The sequence below is a fragment of the Canis lupus genome, chromosome 2, assembly GCF_003254725.2.
Source record: "Canis lupus dingo isolate Sandy chromosome 2, ASM325472v2, whole genome shotgun sequence".
NCBI classification, from domain to species: domain Eukaryota; kingdom Metazoa; phylum Chordata; class Mammalia; order Carnivora; family Canidae; genus Canis; species Canis lupus.
The window spans coordinates 27,187,125-27,204,485 of NC_064244.1; the positions used below are offsets into that span (position 1 = coordinate 27,187,125).

Consider the following 17,361-nt stretch of genomic DNA (forward strand, 5'->3'; position numbering starts at 1 on the left):
CCGTTTTTCTCACCAGGGCGTCGCCAGCTTTTCCGAACTGGGGACGTTTCGTTCAGTGTCCGCCTAGCCACAGCGCCTTAGGCCTGGGTAGGTCCTCTGGGGGCCTCCCCCCAGGCCCCGGGCAGAGTGCCGGGGGGGGGGGCACGCACCGGGGGAGCAGAGGGAGGTAACCCTGCCCGGCCTCCCGCGGCGCTGCCTCCCTTTCGCTGCAACAGTCTCCGAAGGCCACGTTTTTTTTTTTTGTTTTGTTTTTTTTTTTTTTTTTTCTCGGGCAGGATTCTTTTCCCGCCCTACAATAGCCAGCGAGGGCCAGGTGCCCTCTCCGGGCGCCCAGGCCCTGGCACGACCCCCGGGAGACGCCGTGGCGACCCTCGTTCCCTGCGCCCTGCCCGGGGGGTGGGGGGGAGCAGCTCGCAGCTGCAAGCTCGCCCGAGCAGCCCCAACTTCATTTCCTCCCCCTAGGGGCACGTTTCCTCGAAAAACCTCTCTCTGGCCCCTTCCAGCCTTTCCCTGCGGGACCAGGAAAAGTCTGAATCTCCGTAGAAAAGATTCCATTTTAAGTGCCCAGGGCGGGGGTGGGGAGGAGAGAGCGCAGTGGGCGGGGCGGAGGCGGCGGAGAGGCTGCACTTTCTCTCCGCTCCCAACCAGCCTGCGGCGGATAAAGCGCAAGTTTGTGCACTGGGTGCTCGGAGGCGTCGCAAACCCGGGGAACAAAGTGTCCAGGGAGATGCGGAGTTGGCCCAGATTCCCCTTGCAGACGGGCTTGCGGAAACGCCTGTGATGGGAACTTTGTGCAGATCGTGTATGGAGGGAGCCGAGGGAAAGGAGGAGGGGGCAGTGGGAGCGTGAAATGTGCCTGTGTGTGTGTGTGTGTGTGTGTGTGTGTGTTGCGGAGGGGGGGGGCGTGCGCCCGGGCGCGGGGGCGGCACCGCGGGGCGCAGCCGGGACTCGCGAGCGTCCCGCAGCCCCATTGCTTTGAGCCGTTCCGCGAGCGCTGGAAAAGGTCGTTGAAGGAGTTCGCTGCACACACACAAAATAATAATCTTAAAAAAGAGTGCCGGGCATGCGCACAGAGAGGATGCCATATTGGAATGAGGCTGTAGTGGGAGTCGGAGGACCGGAGCGGGCGCGCAGGGGAGGCGGCGGGCGGGCAGCGAGCGAGGCGCAGCGAGCCGGGGCGAGGCCGAGCGAGCGAGGCCGGCGGGGCCCCCCCACCCCACCCCGGCGGCGCCCCGCGGCCCGGGCCCACCCCGAGGGGAGCCCCAACTTCACCAGGTAGGACGCCGCGCCGGCCGCTGTCCCCGCGCCCAGCCCGCCCGGCGAGCAGACCTCCGGCCCGCAGGTTGAGTGCCCTGGGCTGCTGCTTTTTTTTTTTTTTTTTCCAGCTTCGAGGGGGTGAAAAAGGAGGGGGGAAGCTGCAGCCTGCCCGGGCGTGGGAGGCTTGAGGAGGGGGAGAAGCCAAAGACAAGCGCGGAGGGGAGAGAGCAGCGGCGCGCTGGAGCACAGCCCCAAACTCCGCTCTGCGCTCCGGCTTGTCATTTTTTCTTTTTTCTTTTTTTTTTTTGCTTGCTTCTCCCGTTCCCCTCCCGACAGCCTCGTCCCCCGGCTGGGACCAGCCCGGCCTTGCGGGAGGCCGTCTGTAGTTGCAAAGTGTCCTCCTTCCCCGGGTGCGAGCGGTCCCCTCCCGCCGCCCACCTTCCTCGTTCGTGCGCTCGGGTTAGAGACGCAGCCGCCCTGGCCACCCCGCGCTCCGCGGTCTCTTCCTACCCGGGGTCTCTTTCTTTCCTTTCCTTTTCCTTCCTTCCTTCCTTCCTTCCTTCCTTCCTTCCTTCCTTCCTTCCTTCCTTCCTTCTCCTCCTCCTCCTCCTTTCTTCTTCTTCTTCTTCTTCTTCTTCTTCTTCTTCTTCTTCTTCTTCTTCTTCTTCTTCTTCATCTTTTTGGGGTGTCTGTGTGTGTGTTGGGGGCGGGGAGGGGCACACCGGCGGGGTGAGCCCTGGAGACCAGCCATCGAGGGTGTTAAACATCGTTTACACATTCGGAGTCGCCCTCTTGGAAACATTTGCCTGTGCAGCTGAAATGAAATTGTCAGTAGTAGTTTCGGAGCGTGCTCCGGCATGGATGATCTTTTTGTTCTTTTTTTTTTTTTTTTTTGCTTTTGCTTTAAAGTAATATCCTGTCACTTGGGGCTTTCCTGTTGTCTACTCTCATATGACCTCCTTTCAAAATTGCTCATCTGATCTAGCTTGGGAGTTTATTTTTTTAAATGTGTATGTGGGTAAAAATCCGCCAAAAAAAAAAAAAAAAAAAAGAAAAGAGAAAGAAAAGAAAGAAAGAAAACAACTGTAGGAACTGGTTAGATATATTTATTGATTTTGGCCCGGGGCGGCGGGAGAGGCCAACCCGGGACCGCGGGGGCGGTGGGGGGGGGGAATCCCTGGGGGGGGGGGAGGGAAGTGGTGGCTTCGCGGTGGCCGGACGCACGTCCAGAGCCCGATCCGTACTTGGGTTTTCTTGGAAGCGCTTGCAACTGCGGGGAAGGAGTATTTAGAAACCAGTTTCAATATGGCGGGCTAAGGTGGCTTCTAAAAACTGAAAATAAAGGTTTTGAGGTGGGAAAAAACCCCGCCGGAGTTGCCATGCCTTCCTTTCGACTCTCTTTGGCTGCTCCAGGAGCTGTTTTAGCGAATTAAGTGGGAAAAAAGAGACAGAATGAGCTGCCCTAGTTTTTTCCGTGTTTGGAGTCTGCGTGTCCAGTGCATTGCTAGGGGGGCAAGGGGGTGCCGCGGGTCCACACCAGGGCATGCAAACCCCACTGTTGGCTGCATGTGCCTTTTGGATCAGCGTGCAAGGCGGTGTGCGCGGTTGAGGGTGCGGTGGGGGGTGCCCAAGAGGTACGCCCCGAACGTCTGTGTGTGTGTGTGCGTCTTGGAACCAGACCCTGCCATGATTTGACGTGACAAACTGCTGACACGTAGTGTAAAATACATGAGGGGCAGAGGCAATGATTTATTCCGGCTTTCTTTGAGAGGAGCTCGCTCTGCGGGCTGGATTCCGTGCGGGTGAAGCCCGGGGTAGGCGGAGTGAGGAAGGAGGTCCTTCTTAAAAGGACTAACTGTCCAGGGTTTTGGGTGCAGTCGGGCTGCAGACGGGGTTTTGTGTGTGCGGCGTTGGGGAGGGGGGGCGTGGGGAGGATGCAAGCGGCCGCGCAGAGAGGTGTGGGCGCGCCGACCTCGGCTGCAAAGTGTGCCAGGGTCGAAGCGAGGAGTTGCTTTTGGAGTTGAGCTCCGGGGAAGGTGGGGGATGGGAGGAGTGTTCTCGGAAGAAAGTGTCCCTTGCGCAGGTCCAGCTGGAGAAGGCTGGGTCTGAGCGGGGCGTCCTCTGGCCGAGGCGGGCACGCGGGGGCGCGCGGTGGCATTGGGGTGCGAGTGGTGCCCGGCATCTGGGGCCGGGAGGGTCTGCGGCTGCAGTTTGGGGGCAAAGTCGGAGCCTGTAAGGGGAGTCCGAGGGGAAGCAAGCAAAACCCGAGCTCTCTAAGCTAGGAACGGGGATCTCCAACAGGGGTCGCCAGTGGCCAGGACGCAGCCGCCGAGCGGAGGTCGCGCGGGAGGGACCCAGGGGACAGGGGCTGTGCGGCGCCCGTGCGCGGTCCCCCGGCCCTGGAGAGGGCAGGTCCTGGGCACCTCCTCTGGGCCCGCCAACGTGACGGTGCCTTGGCCAGGTGCGCCGAGACGTGGTTAAGTCCTCGGGGCGAAAAAGACAGTGTTGGCTAGGGCTCTAGTTAGCGCAGTAACAGGGGGCTCGGAGGGGCGAGCCAGAGGGTCGGCTCGTCGTCCGCCCTTAGACGCGCGCCGCGCTGTCGGAGAGGCCTGCCCGCCGCAGGGCCCCTCGGGTGGGGGCGCAGGGGACGCGACCCTGGGATCCGAGACCCCGCGGCCGATTCCCCCTCCCACCTGGGCGGCGGGGCTGAGGGATGCGCGACCCTCCTGCCGGGACGCGGGGGGCCCCCCCAGGCTGGGCGCGCGGCGCGTCCCCGACCCTCGCTGCGCGCGCGCGGCCGGCGCGTCCTCCCCGGGGGCCCGCTCTCCCGTGGGCTTCGCCCCAGTGGAAACCAGCCTAAAATGGCTCTGTGCTCGTAAACTGCAGTTTCAGCCGGGAACCCCTCCCCTCGTCCTCCTGACGTCGCCGCTGACAAGCGCACAATTCACTCCCAACGCCCCGAAACCCGCGGTTTTGCACCGAGCTGTGCGGTGGACGCGAATATACAACCGATTACAAAGAACATTCCTCAGGAGCCTCGCGGGGCCCGAGTTTGTGGGAAGGAGCGGGAGGAGGGAGGGACCGAGACGCGGCGGGAGCCCGGCCGACCACCGCCCCGGAACCGGGGCCCGGGCTGGGGCCCTTTCCGCGTAAAGACGGCGAGGGAGGTGCCCGGGGGACGCGGACCGTGGCCGTGCGCAGCGCCGCGGTCGCCACTGCCGGGGGGCGGGGGCGGGGGGGGGGCGCTCGGCTCGGCGGGGTCGGGGCCCGGGAGCGCGGACGCCGCGCCGGCAAGCCCTGGAGAAGACCGTCCCCAAACTTCTGGAGACCCGCTTGCAGTTTCGCTTTCGGAATTTTCGGGATCTTCGGGTTTCCAGAGTTGGGTGGCATTCCGGGAATTGCAGGGCGCCAGGCGCGGGCCGTGCGGATGCTCGGGGCGGACTCCTCACCACCCCCCGCGCCCCCTCGCTTGCGCCCCCGGACCCCGCGCGCGCGCGCTCCAGGGTTTGGGGCTCCCAGCCCCGCGCGCGCAGCGAGAGCCCCGGCCGCGGAGAGCGCCCGCCCCGGCGGATCCCAGCCCACTGGTGGGAGTCCGCGTTCGACCAGGGCAGACCCTTCCCCGAATCCGGATCCATCGCCGCTGCCCTCCAGTTTTCCCTCACCCCTCCACCCCCCACACCGAGGCCGAGCGACCTGGGGGACCGATTGGCGTGTCTACACCAAGCCCGTGGATCCAGGTTTCACCAGGTCGGAGAAAACGCGACAACAGGCTTACATTTTGGCACCGCGTTCTGGGGGAGGCCAGGTTGGGGGTGGGGAGGGAGGTGGAGCGGGTGCAGAGGCGGAGGGGAGAGGCCTTGGTGTCCAGAAGGAATTGTTGCCCAGGCTCTCCCTTGCAGATAGGAGATCTGCTACTTTCTCCCTAGTAAGCATTAAATTGGCACACACGCTGCTTCCTCCCTTCCATAAATAAATATTGCCTCAGATCCTTATCTTAGCTTGGCGCTGGGACCAAGCTGCCTGCCTTGGAGGGGGTGAGGGGCACACCCGTGCACACACCAGGAACCCTCCACCCCCTGACCCAAGCTTTTGCTCTGCAGAGGACCCATTCCCCTGACGGTGTAAACCACTGCCCGGTGGCAGGGTGATTGATCCAGCAGCCCCCACCCTAGAGAAGAGTGCACCCAGCCACCCTGTTTGCTGTAACTGTTGTTGAAGAAGTGCCAGCTGAGACTTGGAGGGCTGAGAAGTGTTTCCTATCTCTCATCTCTCATTTCCCATTAGGATTCCAGCGCCTTGAACCTCAAACAGGTCATTCCGCTGGGACCTCAATATCACTAATGATGGGAGTCATTGATTCATGTTTTCTTGCAGAAATCGTGGACAATTTTTTTTAAAACCTTGCTAGGTATGAATACCTAGGTTCATGATTCTTGCTTAAAAACAAAGCAACCAACCAGAATAAGTTCCTGAAGAAAGAGGAGAGCCTTGGTGATCTCAGGATTGGCCTCTCTATTCATACCCTTTTTATCATAAAACCTTCCTTTGTTGTCCTGGGAGTATTGAATGTTTATCACATCTCAACTCTAGCTGAGGTGGCACATGCCAGTGCCCACAAAGGACTTGCCACCTCTGAGAGGTGCTGAGTGGTGGAAACATTGCTCTGAGCGGTAAGAAGGTTCTGTTTAATTGGTATAGGGCACTTTTGGGGTTGAAGAAGTCCATGCAATGGACATGCACACTCTGCAGGGCCTATACTTAGACCTAAAAGTTTTTGTTGGAATATCAAAGCAAAAGAGTTCTCTTCCTCCTTGTCGTCCTTTTTCTTCTTAATTTGTACGGAAATGGTCCACTCTAGCATTTTGAATCACCTCTAGTTCTAGTGTTCTAGGTTTGGACATTTCTCTTTCAGTGTTTCACTATTGGGAACTTTTAGAGTCCATCCAACAGTATAGTGGTCATAAAGAAGAGTTTGTAAAAGGTTCTTGTACCAAAATGAAATTAGGATATGTAATTCAAGGCATATTTTGTGTTTTCTCCCCCCCCCCATTGTTCTTATGTCTGCATTGTCCCAGTACTAATTTATTGTCCCTATGGAAACAAAATGTGGAAAAAAAATAGGGAAATTATACTAGTTGTAACAAATCAACCTGTGCAATTATGGTGACCTGGCATCTGACCACCTGATTTGGTAAGGAAGATTCCTGGCAGAGGAGAGGACAGAACCAGAAGGCCTCTGGGTTCTACTTCAGAGATATTTCTATCCAGCTGTGTGACCTTGGACCACTTAGGGCATTTCCCTGAGCCTCAGCTTCCTTATCTGCAAAATGAGTGCATCAAACTTGAGTCTTAGAGATCTTTTGTTTGGAGGAAAGAAATCAGTAATTCAACACATCTTTGTAGGCATGCTCAAGTGATGCCTCTTTCAGACCGGTGCCTGCAAAGTATAGTGAAAGCACTACAGGCCTTGGTGACCATGGCTCAAGGAGAGGTTTATGAAAGCAGTTGGTGGGTTGTAGCTCACTGTGCGGGGTCAAGTGCTGTCTTTGCTGAGGAAAGAAAGTCCACAAGAGGGCATGTCTCATTCATGCCCTGGGCAAGGTGAGATGAAGAGATGGAGGTACACACAAATGTAGCCTTCGAATGTAATCTTTTAATTTTCTTTTTTAAAGATTTATCTCTTTATTTTATTTTTTAAAAGATTTTATTGAGAGACACATGAGAGAGAGAGAATGAGAGAGGCAGAGGCACAGGCAGAGTGAGAAGCAGGCTCCATGCAGGGAGCCTGATGTGGGACTCGATCCTTGGTCTCCAGGATCAGGCTCTGGGCTGAAGGCTGCGCTAAACTGCTGAGCCACCCAGGCTGCCCTATTTATTTTAGAGAGAGAGAGAGAGAGAGAGCATGAGTGGGAGGGGCAGAGGGAACATGAGAGAGAATCTCAACTAGACTCCTCACTGAGTGGGACTTGATCCCAGGACCCTGAGATCATGACTTGAACCAAAACTGAGACTTGGATGCACAACTGACAGAGCCACCCAGGGGCCCCAGCCTTCATATAGCATTGATAACAGCATGGGCTAGACTAGGTCATTGGGGTTTTGAATACATGTCATAAAGAAGAACCTGATTGGAGTAATTCCTAGGACTAGAAGGTACCATTCCACACAGTCCTCTGTACCCCACCATTGCAGACTGCATGAGTGCTTGGACCTCATTTGCTAGTATTTACAGTGTGGGTGGGTGACTGTGGCCCCCTGGGAGCCTAGTGAATGAAAGAACTAGATCTGATGCTGCATTTTCCATTCCTTTCTTTAAGTTGGGCCACTAGGCAGTGCACTTGACTCTTGAACAACACAGGGGTTAGGGGAAACTAGTCCCCCAACCCCCAGTCCAAAATCCCTATGTCACTTGGCTCCCCAAAAGTTCAACTACTAATAGTCTACTGTTGACCAGAAGCCTTACTGATAACGTGAACAGTTGATTAATACATATTTTATATTTGTTTTATGTGTTGTATTTTTATAATGAACTAGATAAAAGAAAATTATTATTAAGAAAACCCTAAGAAGAGAAAATATATTGACAGTAGTGTATTTAGAAAAAAAAATCCTGTGTGTTGGCGGACTTAGAGGTCAAACTTGTATTCAGGAGTCAGCTGTACTTCCTCTCTTTGTAAGACTAGAAATGGCCTGGACAACTCATAAGAAAAATGATTTTGTTGGCTAAAACAAGTGCTGGCTGTGTTGAAGTCAGTGCAAATGAGATAGGACTGTATCTTATAAATAAGGGAAGGTATTTAATTTAGCGCTTACAGTACCATAAGGGATGTTATACGATTCCTATAAAGTTACTGAACAAAATTCTGAAGCATGGGTTTTACACGGTCATTTAAGTGGTGCTGTGATGAAAAGATGCCATCTTCACACTCCCCAGGGGTTAGCCCTTAGTGAATTTTAAAAATGATTATGTTTCACCATATATTGATAGTTAGGGTCCCCTGTGTTCTCAGAAGATGACATTCACTAATCAAAAAGTTTTATTTTGGGGACACCTGGGTGGCTCAGTGGTTGAGCATCTGCCTTTGGCTCAGGTCATGATCCCGGGGTTCTGGGATTGAGTCCTGTATTGGGCACCCCGCAGGGAACCTGCTTCTCCCTTTGCCTATGTCTCTGCCTCTCTCTCTGGGTCTCTCATGAATAAATAAGTAAAATCTTAAAAAACAAACAAACAAACAAAAAGAACCCAAAAAGTTTTACTTTTTTTGTCACTTGACTTTCCATTCTTGTGATGAGATAGATGTCTTTGACACTGATTTAACAAATGATTGTGCTTTTCTGTTTTTTTCTTTCTGATTTTCTTTTTTTAACTTTTTTTTTTTTGAGAATTAACTTCTCTTTTTTTTTTCTTAATTTTTTTTTTTTATTTATTTATGATAGTCACAGAGAGAGAGAGAGAGGCAGAGACACAGGCAGAGGGAGGAGCAGGCTCCATGCGCCGGGAGCCCGACGTGGGATTCGATCCCGGGTCTCCAGGATCACGCCCTGGGCCAAGGGAAGGCGCCAAACCGCTGCGCCACCCAGGGATCCCTCTTTCTGATTTTCTTAAAAACAGAAATGACACATCATTTGCGGTAGATACAGCGCTTGTGAGAGCATATGGTGAGATCTGTAGAGTAAGGCTAATAGAAGACCGCTTTGGAGCTGGTGGGACAGGGGAATATGGATCAGATTTTTATACTGTGTTTTTTTTTTCACCCTTAAGTTTTATTGGCTGAGACAAAATAATATTTTATTATTACTATTTTTTAATGTTTTAAAGTAATCTCTACACCCAACCTGGGGATCAGACTCATGATCCCAAGACTAAAGGTCACTCTACCGACTGAGTCAGCCAGGCACCCCGAAAAAAATCATCTTCTAAAAAATTATTAAGATGTACTCTATCTACTTTCTCCTAAATTTAGCATTTTTTCCCCATTTCAGTTAAAACTGAGGTATTAACTGCATCCCTTAAGGTATAATACAAGAGTCTGAAATTCCAAGTGCAAGTTCCCATCAAGTCTCATTTTAAATATAATTTAAATAGGTTCTCTTTTAAAAACTGGACATTTGGATCTGTAGGTCCAGGGATTAATGATGAAAGGATTGTGGAATTAGTAAGATTTGGAGTTAGCGGTTTACCGCAGATAATGTTAAAAATTGTATTTTTGCTTATGGCTTTGTATTTATATATCATCTGTTTTATGGGACTATCACCTCAGTTTACAGATGAGCCTGAGTAACTTGCCAGCAAGTTAGAGTAAGAAAGAAAGTGAGGATTTGAATCCGAGTCTTACATTGTCTTGAAACTGTACTTATTATATATTGTATACTGATTATTTACTCCGTGTGAGACACTGAGCCTAACACTTTAAATGTGTTAGCTTATTTAATCTTCACAGGTGAGTGCTATTATCTTTATTGATGAGATTGAGTCTTTGGAGAAAGGTTATTACAGCATCATATAAATAGTTTTTTTTTTTCTTGTACTTGATTTGAAATGCAGGAAGACTAGAGCATTTTCTGTTTGCAGTTATTTCCGATGGTCAGAGGAGAGCAAAGCCTTTAGATGGAGCAAAACCTCTGTTTTTAAATGTAGAAGTGAAAATAGTCAGTGTCCTGGGTTGGGGTAGAATGTTGCTTCCTGTCCTGTGAATTGGCCATCATATGTATTTTTTAAGATTTTATTTATTTATTTATTTATGAGAGACACAGAGAGAGAGAGAGAGAGAGGCAGAGACATAGGCAGAGGGAGAAGCAGGCTCCCTGAGGGGGGCCTGATGCGTGACTCGATCCCAGGACCCCGTGATCATGACCTGAGCTGAGCCAAAGGCAGATACTCAACCACTGATCCACCCAGACATCCTGGCCTTTACAGTTTTGAAAAGTGTCACATTTCTGAAATTTCAGCTTAATTAAAAGATAATTGGTTTTCATACACATCAGATTCCTTTCTTCTTTCTTCTCTGAAAAATCTTCCCACACTAAGGTACGTGAGAGTAAATTGAAAAATTCTCAAGTAGTGTGAGAAGTGGAGAGTGGAACTCTGGAGAACCCTGCGACAGTTGGGGAGGAGAGCTAGAATGTTCCCCCCTAAGTTGTGTTGGCCACCGATGAGCATCTTCTTCCAGATTGAATTTGAGATTTTGGTCTTTATCACATTATTTTTCTCTCCTGTAGAAAACCAAAGTTAGAACTTGAGAGTGGCTCCATGTGTGTGAGGCCCGGGTTGAGCACCGTCTTTCTTGTGCCCAGTCTGGTCTTATCAGGGGCTGGTGCATCCCACATGTGCTGGGGGTGACCTCAGGCTCGAAGCTGCCTGTCAAAGCTTCTTTACACTATACAAGCACAGATTAATTTCACTTCCCTTAAAGCTCGGGGGAAAAATGTCAAGTTTGGTCAAATCAAAGTAGCAGGATTTTTATGGAATTTGAGTCTTGGTGTTATTTTATTAAGTGCACTAAAGGTAGATAACCTACAGTCTAGGTTAGTGTGAACCAGTCCTGGGGATTCAGAACCCCTGGTCTGGCTCTGAGGGTTTGTGTGTGTGTGTGTGTGTGTGTGTGTGTGTGTGTGTGTTACGTGTGACCTTGGCTAAGTCTTCTTTCCTTTAATCCTCCCTCTGCTTCTAGTTTTTGATTTTTCCTACAGCGAATGGAAGACAGAATTCTTGCTAGGCACAAATATATTTTACAAACCAAGCTTTATAAAGGTAAAAGCCAGGTTTACAGATTTGTGACAAAAACGCTCTTTCGTTAGAGGAAAAAACATCTCTCCTGAATCTTTCGTAAGGGACATACTTCACTGTTGTAAAGGATGCTTTTGCTCTTTAGCCGTTTTACTTCCTACCTCTATGTTGGAAAGGGTGTTTCCTTCTGGGTGATTTAAAAAACAAAAAACAAAACACTATTTGGTAGTAGTCCTCTTGAATATACAATCGTAGTCATCTTATCTATGTGCTTGGGACAAATACTCACTGGGCATGCGAGAGAAGAGGGGATGGATTTATCATTTGATAGAAATGATGCCCTGGACACCTGGGGGGGCTCAGGGGTTGAGCGTCTGCCTTCGGCTCAGGGCGTGACCCGGGGTCTTGGGATCGAGTCCTGCATCGGGCTCCCCTCCTTCTCCCTCTGCCTGTGTCTCTGCCTCTCTCTGTGTCTCTCATGAATAAATAACTTAAAAAAGAAATGATGCTGAGTGGTACATGGCGTAGGTCAAGCATCTTTAATGAAAAAGGTCAGGGATCCCTAAGAGAATGTTCCAAACGGGCTTCCAGTTGATACTCCTGTTGAAAGAGATGTATTGCTTCTCCAGCACTATGGAGAGCTTGCAGAAATTCTGTTCCACACAATGCGTGGAGCTACGGACAGAGAAAGTCAAGGGGGATGGGAGGCAAAGCAACCTGCCAGCATTTCAGTGGGATCGTTATCATGTTTGCATTTATTCCCACTCAGAAGACACTGGCTTTGCCTTTTGAAGGGGGGAGAAGTGGGAGAGAGGAGCCTTAGAATGGAGGTTCCTGGGGAGGAAGATGAGGAATGTTCGGAGGTTGTTGACCTGCACAGTGTGAGCAGGACAGAAGCCATTAACGTGACAGGAAGTCCAGAGGGCAAACATGTACTCTTCCGGGAAGCCTTCTTGGCTTAGGCATTAATATCCTTGTTGATACTGACTAAGTGAGCTAGACTTCTTCCTCTTTAATCATACTTACTCTTTCGTGGTTATGATGTTTTATTTGTAAACGGACGAACAGCACATGTGAAGTCACTACTCCAGCCCTGGCTGTGTGTTGAAGGCTGGAGGTTGGATCCCTTTTTTTGCTCATTTTTGCTCAGCATGGTTTGCCACGATGGATACTGACGGGACAGCCTGATTCTGGCCGCTGAACATGTCTTCATTCTACATGTTTTGTCTTTGTTTGTATTACTTGCAGATCTCAGCCTTCACTTCCCATGTGGCCTCGTTACGCGGAGGCTTTTAAAGTCTGAGTGTGTAAAAGATGTGTGTTTGAGAGGCTTACTTCTCAACTTTTTGGATTTTTTTGTGTGTGTTTTGGGGTGTTTTGGGGGGGTGGGGTTGGGGTGGGAGTGATTTTTTTCAGGTGGTTATTTGGTGGCAGGTGAGATTCTTTAGGAGTCAGTGTTTTATTCAGGCATTTCCAAGGACAGGGCTTTCCTAGCTGAGTGGGACTCTGGGAGGAGGCCGTAGCCAGGCCCATAATTTTGCAAGAAGCATTAACATCAGTGTCCTAATCAAACAGAATGCTGCGGGTAATGTTTGGTATTGAAGCTGACAGTTTCTGAGATCCTCCAAGGCCTCAATGTCCTGGTGCATGTAACCCCTGCCAAATGTGCTCCCCTGAAGTCAGGTAAGGAGAGGTGACATCGCCTAGTCTGTTCTCTAGCAGGGAAAATTAGCTAGCTCTGGAATCCAACCCAGCAGTCATGGTTCTACACGTGGAGGAGGCAGGATGGCTCCACATGGAGTAGCAGAGGGCCCTGGGAGCCTCCTCTTGGCCCTTGTCATTCACTGTCTTTAAAACTTTAACATAAATATGCTTTATGCTTCCTAGCTAGCTGCAAAATGCAGGACACCTTTCATCCCTCTCCAGCTACAAATGTCAGTGCCTTAATGTAGTTTATCAGATTAAGCCTTGGAGTACCCTGCTGGGCATTTAGGTCCTGGCCCACCTGTTGTTATGAAAGGTTTTGGGGATCCAGCTCAGACTATGGATGATACTATTTCCCTTTCTGAGTCTCTTATTCCATTGGAGGGGATGCTGTATTACTCTTTCCTTCCATATATGCTTAGTTTTAACAAGGAAGGTCGGTGAAAACTGAGATTCCCTGAAATGTGTGCCTTGGGAGGCTAGGCTTTTTAGGAGTAGTCTCTGTGCTTTGCAGAGGAGAACAGTGTAGTTCCTGTGTTTTGCAGAGAACAGTGTAGCGGTTAGAAGGCCAAGAGTACATTCTGGTCTGTGATAGTTACATTGCAGTGTAAAGCCCAGATCTGCTACTCCTGCAGGGTTCATCACACTCCCCATGTTCTGTACTAACCAGGGTAAATCAGAGTGTTGTTACTGACTTTGCATAATGATATGCAGTTGGACTCTGCTGAAGTAAACTTCCTTCATGCATTTAAATGATATGATTTATAAAATTTGATTTATGCCCAATTTTATGGTTATTTGTATGGCTTTAAGTAAACACCTGAAATGCTCTTTAGTTGGTTTATGAATCCCCACGGAGTTTGCAAAGCTCTCCAGGATGGCTTCTAGGAGATGCCGCTTTAGACATTTTGAAGTGTGTGGTGTCTCTCAAGCATCCTTGCTGTGCATCTGTGATGCTTGAAGTGATCGATACATAAAACCCCCTCAGAAAATTAGGCACTGATTATTAGACATTATCTATGCACCTCTAGCTTACAGAGGATCCCTTGTAAGAATCCTTTGCTTTTTGAGTTCTCGTGATCGACCATATGTACTGTACTAGTTCACTGACTTACACACAGAGGTGTATCATGTGACAGACAGAAGCTCCTGTAAGGTATGGGGATGCTTTAGCTTTGTTAGAGACTTGGATGGATGTTCTCATTCATTCCAGTCTTTGTAGGTGACAGGGAAACACCTGGCTTTGTTTAAGATGTCCATACCGAGCGGGACAAAGTCTGTGCTAAATTTAAAACTCATGCTTTATTACGGTAAGGCCCCCTCCAGGCTCTTCTGTGTCAAGTATCTAATATCAGTTCTATGCTCATGTAAGGATGGTATATATATATATTTTTTTACCTTTATGGCTTGGAAGCAAATTTCTGGTGCAAGAAACCATTTATCCCCACTTTGACACAAAGACCAATTGCATAGTAGATTCTGTTGGGTATTTCAAGCCCCATCCTTCTTTAGAGCAAGTAAGTAGTTAACGGTACCCAAGTAATTTGTAGGTAAATAGTCAGTGCGTACGTGAACTTCTGAGATGGTGCACAGCTTGTGTGCCCTTTGCCTGTTGGTAGCTAGGGAGGCTGCAGTTTTTCTCATGTTGCACCTGCCTTTTGGGAAGCGCCGATTTCGTTCACCTTCCACTCTCGAGTAATATGTGCCGTTTGATTGGGAGGTTAAGAGGTGAAAGTTAAAACCGTGAATTAGAAGACACGACATGTTCTTGTGGGGACTGAAGGCTGCCGCCAACCCTGGTGTTTACTCCTGGAGTACCCATCATCCGCCACGTATCTTATTTCCCGGGACGGAGGTATGAATCTGATTGTAAAAAAAATTAGCATTTCTTAGTCTGGGGCAGCAATTTGTGTCAGATTTCAATCTATTTAGAGTGAAAACCAACGAAGCCTGGTTGAAAAATGGCGAGTAAATTGCTGTCCTAGTCAAGGTAAATCAAGCTCTGAGCATATGGCTGGTAGCAGAATTCCATGAAGCTGCTGCCCCCAAGAATCAGTTCATCTCATTTGATGATGGAATCAGGCAGGACCTGTCTCTTCTTCGAAAAGCTGAGTGTTGGCTGTTAAGAGGAGGGGATGGGCGCAGTCAGGTGTTATTAGCAGGGTGATCTGGGTGACAGGGTGGGTATAAATATAGAAGGAAGCTGTCCTCCATAATAGCACCTGGCACTTCACATGGCTTTTCTTCTTCAAAGCCATTTACACGTGTGGTTCTTGTAGATACTCTCATGACCCTGGGCTGTTATTTGCATGTTGCTTCTTTCAAAGGTTGGAAGCAGTGATTTTCAGAGATCAGATCTGGGACAAAAATTAGGTTGTGCATCCTTCAAAATCCTCTGATATTTTCCCGCTTTATCTGAAATATTTTGTTTGAAATATTTTGAAAGGTCTGAGCTCAGGCTAGGTGTCCTGTGCTCATTTTGAGATTCCCGGAGTATGAAATGGGGCCGTTTTCTTTGCGATCTAGACATGCTGGATATCCATGGGCAGCTAGAGCATGTCTGGAATTCCATAAGCTTTGAGTTTAGACTTTCACATTTTATTTTCTATCTGGAAAAGGTTCTCTTTTCTGAGTCATGTGAAGCAATGAACAACTGTGGAAACCTCCTCCCGTTTCGGAGTAGCAAGCGTGAAATTATGAGTATGTTAATTAGTTACATTGCACCTTTCTCGAACTACTTTAAGGCAGGTCTCTTTGAAAAGTCTGGGTAACTGGTAGCTTTAAAAGAAATGTGACATTTCTTTTATCGCCAATATAATGCAGTTCACTAAAGTGAGCCCTTGTGAGTTGCAAGCCTTTGGAGGCAGCCTCCTGACCACAATAAAAAAGCTTCGTGTTTTCACCTGAGTTTGGATAATTGTCTCTGCACAGTCAGAGTGTAACATTTATCATGTCTCATAAAACGAAATCAAGATGAAAAAGTGGTATGTTAGGCAGTAGTGGGGTAAGGAAAGAAGGAAGGCAGAGAATTTATTGACTCTCATAACTAGAAATCTGAAGCTGGAGCTGGATACCTCTGTTGCTTTGGATTTAAGAGGGAGATCTTTCTTGAAGCCCACATGTGCCTCATCTCAGGCAAGAAAGGGATGGTGTGTGTTTGAGGTGTTCTATTCTGAAAAAGTCAGTGACAGTAGGCATGTTGCTCCTGCCCATTTTGAATATAGCGGAATCCTTATGATGACCAAGCTGAGAGAAAAGATGTAAAGACACTCATGCTGGGGTTTCGTCTTGGAATGACCCAGCAGACCTCCAGACAGGTCCCGGGATCGGCAGCCTCACCTGTGCTCAGAGACACCAGCCATTCCCTCAGGTCCCCACTCTTAGGAGAAACCACAAAGTGTCACCACGCTTCTGAGGTCAGTACCTAACATAAAAAATAGAGACCAAAGCCAACAAAGAGAGAAAAACAACTTCTCTTATGAAGGAGACAAGAAGAAAAATTTTCAAAAGAAGATCGTGAATCACCTCAGGGATGTAATAGAAGACTTTGCATCTAGGTAACGAGAACAGGATGGGGTGGAAAGGGAGTCTTAGGAGAACTTAAAAAGAGCTTTGTGAAATTACATTGTGAGGCTCTGGAGAAGAGCTGGAGGCAGAAGCTGATGGCAGATCCTATGTCGTAGATTTAAAAAGAAAAATGAAGCAACAGAAGATAAAGGGAAAATTAAGGAGATTGAGGAGGTCCAACATTCGTGTGAGTATTTGAGCGAAGGAACAGAAAACAAAGAGGAGGAAATTAGCAGTAATTCAAGAAAATATCCTAGCCCAAGAATTCGAATTTCAGACTTGAAAGAGGTCAGTGTGCTCTGAAGCCACAAGCGGATCTCCGGTAGACAGCTCATTATTATGAATTTCAGCCCAGAGGCCCCGGACACTGGGCTGCTGCCAGATGATGGGGGGAAGCCCTCGAAACTCTCAGAGAGGATCTTTTTCCCAGCTTGGAATTTCTTTACCCTCCTAAACTATTGGTTTCAAACATGAGGGTAGGTAAGGACATTTTCAACCATACAAGGCCTCATATTTTCTACCTACATCTTTTCTTAGGAACGCCGTGGGGAACATGCATCATCCAAAGAGAGAAAAGCGAGAAAGAGGAAGACGTGGGACCCAGAAGAGGAGATATGTTACAAAGGAGAGAGAGGCGGGGTCTCAGGTTGGGGCCCCCAGCCAGGCATAGAGTAGGCAGTTAGTCTGGATGGGAGCCCATCAGGGCCCCTGATGGAAAGTTCTTGAGGTGAAAACTAGCAACATGCGTGTATATCTCAATTGATCCAGAGGAGACTTTAGGCAGTAAGTGGAAAAATGGCATTTGAATGGGTGATAACTGTGTCAAAATGAAGGACTTGTAAAGAAGAAGAGCATTACTGGCTCTAGGGCAGACTTGTGGGAGGAAGGGGAAGCAGTTCTTGCATCCTATGGGGTCAGCTGAGACACCTTCATAGAGCTGCTGGGGGTCACATCTGTTAGGAGGGGAAGGGCCGGAGTGAGGGAGGGAGAGCCAGCTGAGTGCTAGCACCTCACCCCATGACAGAATGGAAAGTTCGTAAGTGAATTATCACCAGAGGTGTGGAGACGGACACCAGCACAGTCAGCCAAGGGATTTGAGGAAGGGC

The 17,361-nt window shown here is 49.4% G+C and overlaps 1 protein-coding gene across 5 annotated transcripts in view; it reads left to right on the plus strand.

Annotated features, from left to right (window-relative positions):
- Nucleotides 1-668: 668 nt before the first annotated feature.
- Nucleotides 669-17,361, plus strand: part of SFMBT2 (Scm like with four mbt domains 2) — a 217,060-nt gene continuing 200,367 nt past the window's right edge. For 2 of the 5 annotated variants that reach the window (XM_025445576.3, XM_025445580.3), the window contains exon 1: nt 669-802. The gene's annotated coding sequence lies outside the window, so the exon portion shown is untranslated. Of the gene's footprint in view, nt 803-1,157; nt 1,276-3,005; nt 3,072-4,742; nt 5,005-17,361 lie in introns of those variants that run through there. The other 3 variants (XM_025445579.3, XM_049101144.1, XM_025445578.3) reach the window with 3 other exon arrangements.